Source organism: Diadema antillarum, unplaced genomic scaffold, assembly GCF_040938485.1.
Source record: "Diadema antillarum isolate AM-2024a unplaced genomic scaffold, OU_Dant_1.0 scf00000015, whole genome shotgun sequence".
Classification (NCBI taxonomy): Eukaryota; Metazoa; Echinodermata; class Echinoidea; order Diadematoida; family Diadematidae; genus Diadema; species Diadema antillarum.
The window spans coordinates 1484435-1498196 of record NW_027270904.1 but is presented as its reverse complement, the minus strand read 5'-3'; the positions used below and the strand labels follow the sequence as shown (position 1 = coordinate 1498196).

General features: G+C 37.0%; 1 pseudogene; it reads right to left on the bottom strand.

The window, feature by feature from the left end:
• The window catches only part of LOC139724325 (activating signal cointegrator 1 complex subunit 3-like), a 60132-nt pseudogene extending 50705 nt beyond the window's left edge, over positions 1-9427 (bottom strand).
• Positions 9428-13762: the final 4335 nt, after the last annotated feature.

Here is a 13762-nt window from a genome sequence, read left to right as displayed (position 1 = left end):
GGGGGGGGACCCTTGAACTTGCCCACTATCCCCCCCCCCCTCCCCAGCCACTCACTAGCGTCAAATTGTACCCCCATAGCAATTAACGACTACGTTGATGGTGTAAGAAGTGTAAGATTTGGCAGCGTGCATTATTCACTCTTATTACAGTCAAACTTGCCTTAGCGGGCACCTGCTGTATGCGGCCACCAAAAATGAATAAACGATAATAATAATGATAATAATGATGATGATGATTTTGTTTGTTTTTTGTTTTTTATTGTTCCATATTCCACATTTCAACAAATACATAAAACATAAACATCACAATACAAAAGCCTGGATGAATTGTCAAGTACAGCTTAGAAGACAATAAAACATGTGAAATATGAGGAATCTACATAGAAGCATTGCTTGTAGGGTGTAGATTCCCAGATGCGGATGTGAGATTATTTCTTACTTGGTATATGTAATTAATTAAAGGAATGACAATTTGTGAATTGGAGAAATATAAACGCCAAAAAGTTAAAAGAAAAAAAAAACAAACAAAGAAAACAATGTCCGCGGCACAAGACTTCTTGAGAGTTGCGTGATCACCCGAGCGAGGTACAAGTCAGATGCAGTGTACAATAGCAGAGATACCAAATGTGTACAAAGGAAGTTCAGGAGATAATACAGAAATCACGAGCGATGCACATGTTACATAATCGATAATGTCAGTAATGTGAAGTATGAACAGAGAATGTCGAGGAGGATTGAAGAATAGCTAGAGATATGAATTCAGAAAAAGTAGTTTAAGTTTATGCTTAAATGAATAAAGAGACTGAGATTGGATTATTTCTCTATCCAACTCATTCCAAAATTTAGGTCCTGTAGTGGTTATTGTTTTTAAAGCAGATACGGTGATGCAGATATGAAATAAAGCAGATATGATGATGATGATGATGAAATAATGATAATAATAATAATAATAATAATAATGATAATAATAATAATGATAACAAATCCCCTGAGTGAAAAGCCATGTTCAAGACCCTGTCTATAGCGGCCACTTGTCTATAAAGGCCCATTTGTTCGTCTCCCTTGGATGGCCGCTGTAGACAGGATTGACTGCATTATCACTGCCATTTCATTATATCTCCAACATTATCATACCATGACACATGAATCCATCCATATGACATCGTTTATTGCTTTCGCATTAATTTTACACAGAGGTGCGTATAGTGAAACAATCGTATAGGGGACAGACACAGTTATCATACATTTAAAAGTTGCAGTATTTGCCTATTATAGAGGGACAATTAAATAATTCCTCACCCAACCTTTAAAAACAGGTTCGAAAATACAAACGACTTCGTTTACCTTATCTTTAATAATTATCTCGCTCAGGGGGAAAGGTATATTACATAATTATACTGATTTTAGTGTGACAAAGATTATGTCGGAAAAGCTTTTACCGACTCACAGATATAACCTGTGTATATGTGCTACATTGAGGTTGATTTGCATATAGCGGCAACTGTGCAAGGCAACAGTAGTAGGATAAGAGTATAAATGAACAACAGTTACACTCTAGAGTGTATAACTGAAGTAGAAGCACTTGTAGATGAAGAAGAAGTTAGAAGTAAAGTGATATGGTAATAGAATGGTTATAGAATAGAAAAACACGTCGATCACTGTTGTATTAGAAGCAGCAATAATGATTTTCACCGAGGTAATGCGACTCTTTATATAGTGATGATGTGATCATGTAAGTGATCCAGAAACTCGCAATAAAATCTCTGATTCTTACAGGCGTTTCGGCAACAACGAAAGTGGCGCATTTTTCATCGGCCATGCTGTCATTTATGTTTGGGTAGATGATCTCTCTTTGTCTTCTTCTGGATGTCTGGTGAATTGGTTTCCTATCGAAGGGAGAAATAATCAATTTGGATGAGTTTAAAAAGTACTGTTTCCCATTGGGAGAAGTGATTGCATGCTGTGTAGGTCAGTTGTATCACAAAACATCCCACCATAATAAGAATTTTGCAATAAAGCCTAGAATATAAGGAGATATCACTATTTTTCTCACTAAACCATAAATAGATGGTTTATAGTCTAGAAACCATCTTATTAAAACTATGGTTCACATTTTTCATATTCAACTACTTAGTGTATTTGACATTGGTTATAATGAATACAATTTAACATTTGTTGTTTCTATCTCTAACTCACATTTTTAAACTATTTTGAAGCACTGAAGCTTGGATTTTGTTTCAACTGCAAATGGTAAACAATACCTTTTATTATTATCTTACGGTATCCCTATAAATGTTATAGAGGAGGGAATGTATGCCACATAGGTTTTTGTTGTTGTTTTGCTTTCTTATCAATCATGCTGCCAATGGGAATCAAAATCAAGGTGAAAGGTCAAATAAGCCAGTTCGGAGATAGCTCATGTGCACATGGGTACAAATGACCTTTCATTTTTCTCAGTTGGTTGGTTAGGCATTTCACTCAATTCAAAGCGACATAATGCAGCAGATTGCCCAACATAGCAATTTATGGAACTCGTATTCTAACAAAGAATGAACCTGTGTAGATGAAGTGACCAGAATGGTTCATCAATCAACACTTTGGGAAGCATCCATTTCATTGTATTAACAAACTTTTTCTGTTAACATTGCCAAATACCAGGCTTGCTGTCAGGTGGATGTACAGGCAGGCATCATTTATAAGGATTACATGAATGATCATAGCATTATAAATGCTCATCTCAGTCATATTAAAAACCAACCTGTCACTCGGTACAAATGACTTTTTTTTTTCTGCTCATGCTCAAACTGAAACCCCGAACTGGCTTATTGGGTCACTGTCCCTACTTGTGACTTTCTGACACAATAGTGCACCAGAGATTTAAATTGTCATGATAAATTATTTAATTGCAGGAATGAAGGAACCTTGAAGCACTTAGATCTATGAATTAGTAAGATTTCAACATTTTCGCTTAAAATCTCACCCTTGACCCTTGACCCGGTGGCCCACAACTTCTTCCAAGTAATCACCATCTTGTAATGTGTATACATATCAGTGTTTATGACAGCAATTGAACCATTTTGAAACTACGCAAAATACAGTGACACGTATGTTGTCTAAGGCTGCGTTCATGCGAAACTAGAATTGCGTTTCTAAACACGTTTAGTCGCTAAATGTGTTTAGTTGCGTTGCGTTCATGCGATTTTTCCATTTAAACGCGTTTCAAAACGCCGATCTAAAACGCGGTAAAAAAGGGCGTTTTGAATCATGATTCTGCCAGAATCACGATCGCAGAAACCGCATGAACGCAACCGTGATTTCAATCATGATTCTATGACGTCATTGTGCGCTGTGCGCATGCGTGTCTCATGGGGTATCCCATGCACAGCTTCTAGTTCTGTTCGCGCGCTTGTGTACGTCTTATGAATCGTGTGTTTTGGTACCATACTTGCACTTGTTTGTTTACATCAACGCCATACACCGATTCTATGCTAGTATCTAACGTTAACTGTTTAACATAATAATACATGTAATTACTCTCCGATTGAGTTGATAAAAGTAATAGCTGCAGCGCTGTGTCTACCAAGGGAAACAATTGGAGAGACGAAGAATTAGGATTATTCCTCGATCTGTTCCTCGATCTGTGGGCAGAGCCTGAATGCCACAGCTAATCGGAAAGTATTCACCGAAATAAAAACGTAAAGGCCTGTACAGCTGGAATAAGGAGGTCTGGCTCGAGTTGCAGAGACAAGGTCAAACTGCGCAGTGCGCTGCGCAATGGCAAATGATGAGCTGAGCCAGAATCAGCATTGCGAAAGCCCGCATGAACGCTCTTCCGCTGAGACCGTGATTTGAAACGCCGTTTTGAATCATGATTCATGTTTGTGATTCTGGCTACGAAATTCGCATGAACGCGGCCTTTAGCACACTTGACTTCAGACTGTCAGACCCAAAATCGATGCCTGAAATTATTACACAGGCAACGTATGCATATAGCATGCGTGCAACATCGCCACAGTACGAACAAACAGTTATGTAAGCATAAGATAGTAACATTTTAGCCTTTTAATCTGACTTTTTTTTACCGTTGACATTTGACCCCATGACCCCAAACAATCCAAGAGACTCATTTTCAGGCAATACAATTACATGTAAATGTTTAGAGTTCATGAAGAAACTATGAGCCAATATTACCGGGATATGGAGAAAGCGATAAATTTCAGCATTATTTTATACTTGACATTTTACCTTTAACTCGGTTGTCCAGATCTTTCTCTAGAGAATTTTTGTGCATGTGCACACTAAGCATCATGAAAAAACCTTCTGGCATTGCGGAAATACTCGACTAAAGAGCAAAATTTGAGAATTTGACCTTGCCCCTTGAATTTTGACCTTGAGCATGTGTGCCCACAAGTTGATAAGTACGTACAGCTTCGTCACCTCATAATTGTGCAAATATGCCCCAAGTTTAAACGTGATGATGTATGAAACTATTACTAGAAGAGATCGTAGAACAAAATTGATTACGGACCGGTCAGAAAGAAGGGGGGGGGGGGGACGGACAACCCGTAAACATAAGGGAGGGAGACATATACTATATAGTAAATACTTCAAAAATCATCTATGTTCATTGTGGATGTGTGTGAGGGGGTGGTATAGTGTATTGCTTGCATTAAGCAAAACTTTTGTGGATTTCTATCTATTTTGTTTCATTTTTCCTCATTATTTACTTGACATTTATCAAAACTGGATGGCATGCTATTACCTGATACCAGCAAGAATCTGATGATCGAATTCCACTCCATCGCCGTCCTCTCCACCCACACGTTCTTCCACTTTGGGGCTTTCCTCATCGACATCATCATCATCATCATCATCTTGATCAGCTGCAGCTCGGTGAGTTGATTTGGTGGTGTCAAACACGTCTTCGTCGACGTCACTGGAGAAAGTTGCGCCGTCGTCGTCACTAACATCATCGACGTCGCTGGAGGAAATTGTGTCGTCGTCGCTATCATCCTCGGTGTCGCTGCTGTCACTTTTCGGGTCATCGTCAGCGGGTGGCGAGCGTTCGAATGATGCACCGTGACACCGTCGACGACGTACCGCAGCATATCGATTTGGTGTCGTGTCGCGGTATAACGCGCCCAGTCCCACTTCAATTACATCAGGCAGCTTAATATCTATTATTGGCAGAAATCTCGCCTCAAGTTGAGCACCAGAAAGTTCCGTCGTGTCACTGAGTTTGAGAGAATCTAGCTCTGGCCCCACTACAGAAGATAGAATCCTCTTAACCGACACCGGAATATCTAGCTTCGGTCGACTGCTGGCACCTACAGCAACCTGAGAGATTTTTATCGTCTTAGGTTTCGTGCCCTTTGACTCCATGTTTGGAAGAGAAATTCCTCATCTGACAAAGTTGAAAAAATAAACAGAAATATTGAACAAAAAAAAAACAGCTGTATCTAATTAGAGACATCGCATCAATTCAATTCAATTCACTTCAATCATAGTTTATTTCCAATCAACGAAAATCAAAAACATAGTACAATGTATACATGTCATTAAATGATATTGTTCAAACGCTTGCAAAAGATTCATGTAATATACGAGACAAATTATAGAACAACATATATGTACAATAATAAAGAGGAACACTGTACAAATACTACGTGGGCGAGCGGAAAATAAATTCGATCATGGAAAATAGTGATCCACTAAAAAGCAAAGCTTGTCGGACGTGGACCGCTAGATAAATAATGAGTGAATGATATACTATTCTATAACAATATACATGTAGTTATTTTGAGATACACAGGTCGGGAAAAAAATATAGAATACCAATGCTATAGTGCCCGGACACTGTTCATTGAACCACGTGTACCGGGAAAATATGACAAGGACAATACATTCGTACACACATTCAATTACCCACACGCATATACACTGTTGGACGCGAGACAGTACCGAGAGGAGAGAAGACGGTAACAATACAAGTATACGAAGAACAATAGACAGGAAAGGAAAAGGAGAGAAGAAAGAAGAGAGGTCTGCACACAGAGCACGCCAAGTGCTGCGACATCAGGACAGGTGAAAGCTCAAGCATAAATTAGCAATTTAAATTATCTAAGATTATAAGTAGAAAGTAAATGTTTTCTGAGTTTATATTTAAATGTGACAAATTTGGGGGAATCTTTTAAACCATTATCTAAATTATTCCAAAGTCTGGGTCCGGTATTAAGAAATGTATTTTGGGCATGTGCGGTTCTCATTAACGGAGATGGAATTCGTCGGATCGTCGCGTGGGATAGTTATGAACATGACTGTTTCGATGAAATAAATCGTGGAATATTTTAGGTAAAAAGGTACTGTTGTAATTAAACATAAACTGACCAAGTTGAAACACATACAAATCATTTACTTTTAATATTTTATGGTCAGAAAACAAAGCATCTGTATGTTCTCGGGTATGTAAATTAAAAACAATTCTAAGCGCTTTCTTTTGCAATAAAAGAAGTTTATCAAGTAACATCTGATAAGTATTACCCCAAGCAAGAATCCCGTAGTTTAAATAAGGGAGTATCAAACTATAATAAAGAGTTAATAATGCAGATGAAGGAAGATAATATTTTAATCTATTCATTACGCCAATGTTACGTGAAATAATTTTACATATATCATCAATATGATTCCTCCATGAAAGCTTATTATCAACGCAAACACCAAGAAATTTAAAAGATTAACCTATAAAGCTATCCTCTAAGAGAATTTGGCATCCTACACGTAGCACCCATAGAGATACATGTTAGGGGTTCATCTGTGTGAATCCAAATTGAGGGAAATTGTCGACACATGAACAAAATAATATGCTCTTCAAGATAAAAATCAAAAATCGCAAAAAAAAATAAATATCATAAAATCACAACGAATCCCACGACTCCCAAAGCGAAGGAGATCCTTTATGTCAAAGCCGGGGATGGGGAGGCGGAGGTGGGGGGTGGAGGGGGTACACACACACACACACACCCACACATCCACACTCACACTGAAAGGCTGAAAGGTGCGTTCTGCAACCCTGGATAAATAGCGAACTTTCCATCTGCATAAAGCAATACGTGCCGGAAGTAGGCCTATCAAGCAAGTATACATGACAGGGCTCACACGGGTAAATAATCCCCCATAGAGACGTGTGTTAAATTTCAAATTTCAAAAAATTCTGTAAAATAGCTGGGAGAAATGAGGTGTTTCAGCTTCACTAACCTGGATAAGTGAGATATACCCTTTCATCCATCAAATTTCCAGGGTAGGTTCTTCTGCTCAAATTCTGTCCAAGGGTCCGCAAAGCCAGACTACATGTTCTTGTCACTCAAAAAATCACCTATTTTCCGTACACGTACCCAATGAAATATAGTCCCCTCAAATTCCATCAGAAAAGCTTTCATCTTCCAACCAAAATGCAGTTTGTAGAGGAATTCATGCTCAATATCTACAGCTATTCAGTTTTTTGCCAAACTACATCATTGATTTTTAATTAATTTTTTTCTTCATTTATTTTGGTATCTTTGGTACGAATTTGTGAAGGGGTCTGGGACAGTCCATTTTACTTAGAGGTGTGAGCCCTACACTTGCTCGGCGATGAGTATTATGCCTGAAAGTATACATAATGCATAGGACGACGCAGTTTCCAGGTTGGGCAATGGAAGCACCTGCCTCGAGCATGTGCAGACACCATTTTTTTTTTCTTCTTTTTTTTTTTTTTTTTAGTTAGCGTCGTCTGAGCGTTCGCGTCGTTTCAGCGTTCGCGCCACAGAACTAAAGCTGGCTTATTATGACGACTAGCTGCGCAAAAATATGAGCAACTGGGTATACTGAGCGTATAGCTTGTTGGAACAAAAACAAAACAAAACACGATAAAACCAAAAACTAGAGTGATGTTAGGAACTCAGCCAACAATAAACGCTTATTGCATTTTGTAAAAGCAACGAACAAACAAAACAAACATTAAACAAATAAGGACTGAAAGGATTATGGAAGGTCGATATACGTTTCATCGTATCATTTGATTTAAAACAAAGTTTGTGGTTCTTTTCATTTGATGTAGTGTAATTACTAAAGTCAACATGGATATAATAGAATGAATTTGGCTTAACAGCCATTTACCCCCTTCCCGCAGTACCACCTTTCTGCACTACTTCAGAATATCATATTATGTAGGACCCAGTAGCGGATCCAGAGGGGGGCGCAACCGGCGCACGCCAGCCCCCCCCCCCTTTTATTTTTCGTAAAAAACAAAAGAAATAAAAAGAAAAACAATGAAATGAAGCCCGGAAGTAGCACCAGAAATATTAGTCACCCCCCCCCCCCCCCCTTTACAGAATTCCTGGATCCGCCCCTGGGGCCTACCTATTTTGTTAAAATAAAATGATTTGTTATAGTTCCCTATATCAATAGAAGAAATTAAATGACTGCCAACAGGTAAATAACTCCGGTTATATGTATCATTCTAAGATCTTTCGTTAAATGCCAAGTAGTGGGCTTAAGTGGGTGAAATCAAAGTTCTAATAATGGGGTCGAGATCGTGGGGTTCGTTCCTTTTATAAATTTTTAGTAAGCTAGAATGCGTGTGGATTAATGCAGCAGATTGTAAAAACACAGTGACCAGGCGATTGTCGTAAAGGTTTGGATAATTTAGACGAATAGATTTTCTGATGAAAATGTTCCAAAACTCGTTAATCACAGAGGAAAATGGATGAAGCAATCATAAATATTTGAGTTCTGATTAGATGATCTTAATTGTTTGTTCTATAATGTTTGTGATTGAATTTTGGTGTCTTCTATAAAGTACGAGTCATTGCTTGCTTTCACTACATTAACTGATATGAGAAGAGAGTGATTAAAGAAAAAAACTGAAATACTTTATAGTGAAAAATAGCACTACATTTTGGAAAGAATACTTTCAGGCATAATGACAAACATCTTAAAGGCTCATTGCCTAGCAAGTGTAATGTATACTTCCTTCAAGTTTATTTCCGGAACGTATTGCTTTTTTCAAGACCTTCTGACAAAAGCATGTATTCACAAATAGATGTACATGACATTCAATTCAAGGACCTCGATGACCAAAAAGGGCAGACGATCTGATCAGGCGGTTATGAAAGAAGCAAATAGTAAAGACATGAAACAACTGTGATTGATAAAACTTACCTGCAGATGTGAGGAGAAAAACGCTGGTGCTACGCAAAGATAAACGTCATTGTTCCGTTATCTGATCGCGCATAAAGTGCTATACTGTATAGAAACTCTCCGATATTGAAAACTAAACAATATGACAACAGTCACTTTCTTACCAGGTGTCCAAAGCCAACAAATACATAACAACTGAGTCACTTTACCGTTTTATGCTGTTCTCGCAGTCACCCTGCCGTAGCTATACACTTTATCATCTGCCGTATGTTACCGGCGTGACAAGTGCACTTATATATTGCACTTTTGAACATACTGATATGAATGCGCGACAAGAAAGTAGGTTCGTTTGTTTTTGACTGCTATCGTTTATTCCTTCTGAATGTCACGTACCCATCTTGACTGAAGCGATAATCTGATCTGAGACAAACTTTGAGAGACTTGCTTAATTACTCTCGGTAAGCGTACTTGCTGATGCTGTAATTGTCATCAGTGTCATCATGACTATAAAGATGTTAGACACGGATATTAGGTCTGAATACTTAGACTATCTGCACCGTGGTGTTGACTATGATATTAAAGTGAACTTCACTCAAGTTCGGGTTAGCAATAAGTTAAAACTTTCAAATCAGGCTATTTATGTCGACAAACACCTCAACCAAATCTGACGAAAATAATAGAATGTCTCTTGTTGTCCTTTTTTTATATGAAATTATTTTTCTCTTTCAAGACAAAATCAGATGAAAATGATAGTTCAGTTCAGTTCCAAGGCATTGCAACAAATATAAATAGCATACATACTGATAACATGCGATCAATATTGAAAACGCTGAAGGCACATCTCTAGAAGAAGAAAACAGTGACTGTTATCTAATTTTACACATCATAAAATTACTTTTCTCTTTGTCCTGAATAGTAAAAACATACACACGTTGATTCAGTTTTATGAGACTTGGACAAGCCTTCCTTTAGCTTAATAAGCCTTACATCTTGCTCAAGTCAATTTAATGATTTAACAACTATTGAATACCCAAGGTTATCTCATGGCTGAGTGAAAAGTGCTGGATAACTGATGTGAAGGATAATTTTTCCATGTTACATCAAGAAAGGATTCTTATTAATATGTGTGTGCAGCATAGATTAATGGCAGATCTTTGTGTGGCAATGACATCATCTTTTCTAATTTGCATATTTATGTAAATTTAATGCCATCAGAGACAGCACAAAGCATGTGGCAATTTTTAAAACTTTGACTTATAATTTGCGTGCCAAATGACATCGAATCATTTGGACTTACTTTCCATTGAGTCAACTTCAACAATACCTGGTGGTTCACTTTAATATTTGGGTAATCCCAAAGTATTGCGCAATTCATGGCGCATTAGTCGCAGCGTTGGGCAACGTGTGCTCGGCCCGCTGTCGTCTGCGTGCAATGATTCTCTTCTATCCATCAATACGTACGCAACTTTCCATGACTCATAAACAGTAACAGAGACGGGGAACCCCCGAAATAAGAATAATGTAGGAAAATGACAGAAAGAAAACTAAAATACAGATGACTGGACTAACCATGGGTGCCTGGATACTTATCACCTTATTTTTTTTTCAGGGTACTGGTAATAGTGTCACGAAAAATAAAGAAATTCATATTGAAAAAAAAAGGAACATGAACGCGTAGGTCCACATCAATTAATTTACTAGACAATAAATAAACAAAAACATGTATGGATAAAACACAGGGGTACATTTCTTATTATTTATCCCGACGTTAATCAACAGATGGCGCTATAAAGGTTGATGAAAGAATAATCCGTCGAGTTATCGCAAATGCGTGAAGAGACTAGAAATGATTTTTTTTTTTCAATTGTACAGCGATATTTGATCTTCACCTTTCCTTTCACCCTTATCATTTCAGGAATTCATTTCTATCCTTCCATGTTACACTGCCAATCAGTCATGGGAATGCATAGATGATGCTGCACCTCCCCCTCCCCCCCCCAAAAAAAAAAAACCAAAACAAAACAAAAAACAAAAACAAAACAAAAACAAAAACAAAACAAAACAAAACCCAAAAAAAGAACAAAAAAAAACATTTCACCAAAATAAGAAATAAAACGGATTTTAATCTAACATCACATCGCATCCTGGTCGCTGATGATGATATACGATGACTAACTTTTTTGGTGGCTTGTTTCTGAAACACGTGATAAAGCGTTTTAATGACATTTTAGGTTTTTATCACATTTATATATATATATATATATATATATATATATATATATATATATATATATATGATATATATATATACTGTGTTTTAGTTTATCTACCTGAATCCCATGTCTGAATATTTTTCTGTCTTCACGTCTGTCTTTGTATATGCTATGATTTTTGCTTTTATGTTCAAGATTTACTTAAGTAGGGCCACATGGCTGGCGTTTGTTTGAGATACACTGTTCAGCTGTATATGACTGTAGCGAGAACGGATGTTAAAGATGTCAAGGATAAAGCTGTCCGTAAAGTTACGAACAACTTACGAACGACTGGTGATCAGTTCTTGTGATGAATTATTGAAATTCTGATAAGTATAGCACATCAGAACTGATTACCAGTCGTTCATAAGTTGTTTGTAACTTTACGAACAGCTTTATGAAACAGGGTCCAGCATTATAAGGCCATACCTCAAAAGTGATTTCTAACAACGCTATTTTATTGAGAAGTGAAAAATAATATCAGTCAATAAAAAACATGAAACTGCTGGGTATACAAACTTACGCCAAAATACATGTACCGAGCTGGACAAGCATAACCAGACAGCAGTTGGTTTCATATTGCCCCTTTGCATTACTATACACAGATTTACGATTTTTTCTCTCTTTTTACAATGTAGTTAATTTGAAACATGCTACTCATAAACTCTAAAGTTCACAATGGATATAGACCAAGATAACAGGTGTACAGTAATAAGCAAAGGAAACTTAAACCTTGTAAAATGGGAGAAATTTTGTCCTTTTATTAATAATATATCTTTGTTAGGATTCATTAAACATGTACACATGTTCATAATCATACTATTGCTGCTGAATTAACCTTTCAAGTTGACAAATAAAGTTAAGGTCTGTATACAGGCATTGATGTAAGAGCCTACCTTGTACCTTTTCCCTATCATAGGGCACATCAAGGCTGTCGTATACATAATTATGTGCAGTTGGGGGATATTCTATGAAAGCAAATGAAATTATTTCACAAGATGTTTTACCTCACTGGCCGCAAATATATCTATTATTGTAACATTACTCTGTGTGTGTGTGTGTGTGTGTGTGTTTAGAATGATATCAAATACGACAATTTCTGCTTCTGTTGACACTTCATAAGTTGACAGTATGCTCCACACAATTTTAACTAAAAAAGATGACATGAAAACCAATCCTCGACAGTTAACAAACTGCTGCAGTACAGTGTAATCCAATAAAAAGACAACCTGGTGCACTGCGTGAGACTATTGTTGTTACAAGGTATATTATAACAACATTTCAAAACAACGCAGTAAAAATCCAGTCCCCCAAATTAAAGTCTTTGGTGCAAAATTCCCTTCTGTGAACGAAATTTCGATATATCGAAATAATACTGTCGGTCCCGAGGACTTCGTTGTAATGGGAGTCGCCTATTGTAAATCGTACAGTAAAGATCATGGTTATTCATCTGTATACATCTATATTCACTAAAAGCTTTTTTTTGTATGTTTTTTTTTTCTTGCCAGCCTTATGTGGAAAAAAAAAGTCGGTGAAAGAGACAATTCTTTTTTATTATCATTGATGGCAATGTGCATGACGTAATGAAGTGGGGTGCTATTCCATTTTTTGTTTTGTTTTGTTTACCAGCATAATAATAATGCAAAAGCCCGACCACAAGGCATACCTACACTAAAGTTCTTGTTCACAGTATTTTGTCTGGAACAAGAAGGAGTCAACATCAAGGGTTGGGTATATGTGTTGGATGAAATACACAGCATTGGACATGTAATTCACTTCAAGACTGATCAAATACTCACATCTTCAAACTACCTTTCTCTTGTGACGTTATAGCATACTTTAAGGATCACAATGGAACTGTTTAAAATGACTTTTGCTGCATATTAAGGAGATGCATTGTACACACAGAGAAAACGGTGTAATCAATAGATACAATTACTAACTTTAGTGTGCGAGTGTGTTCATGGCAGATTCAAAATTCCCACATCACTACTGCACATGCGTCTGTTTTCGTGAGCAAAGTAATATGAAAGAACAACAAATTACTTGCCTACGAGATTATAAGCACTCACGTCAAATTCTATATAAACAATTTTCACACGCACACGATACAATGTACATATATAACTACAAATTATATTACTAGAACCATTTACATCAAAATGAAATTCTTTGTGTTGAGTGGATATTTTACTTTGAATGTAATATATAGGTACATATTTCTGTTCAGGTATCATACATATAAACATATTTAATACAAACGTACTACAAAATTCTCTCGACGCATAAAATGTTGCTTTTTATGAACTCATCTGATGGTATAGTTACTGCAA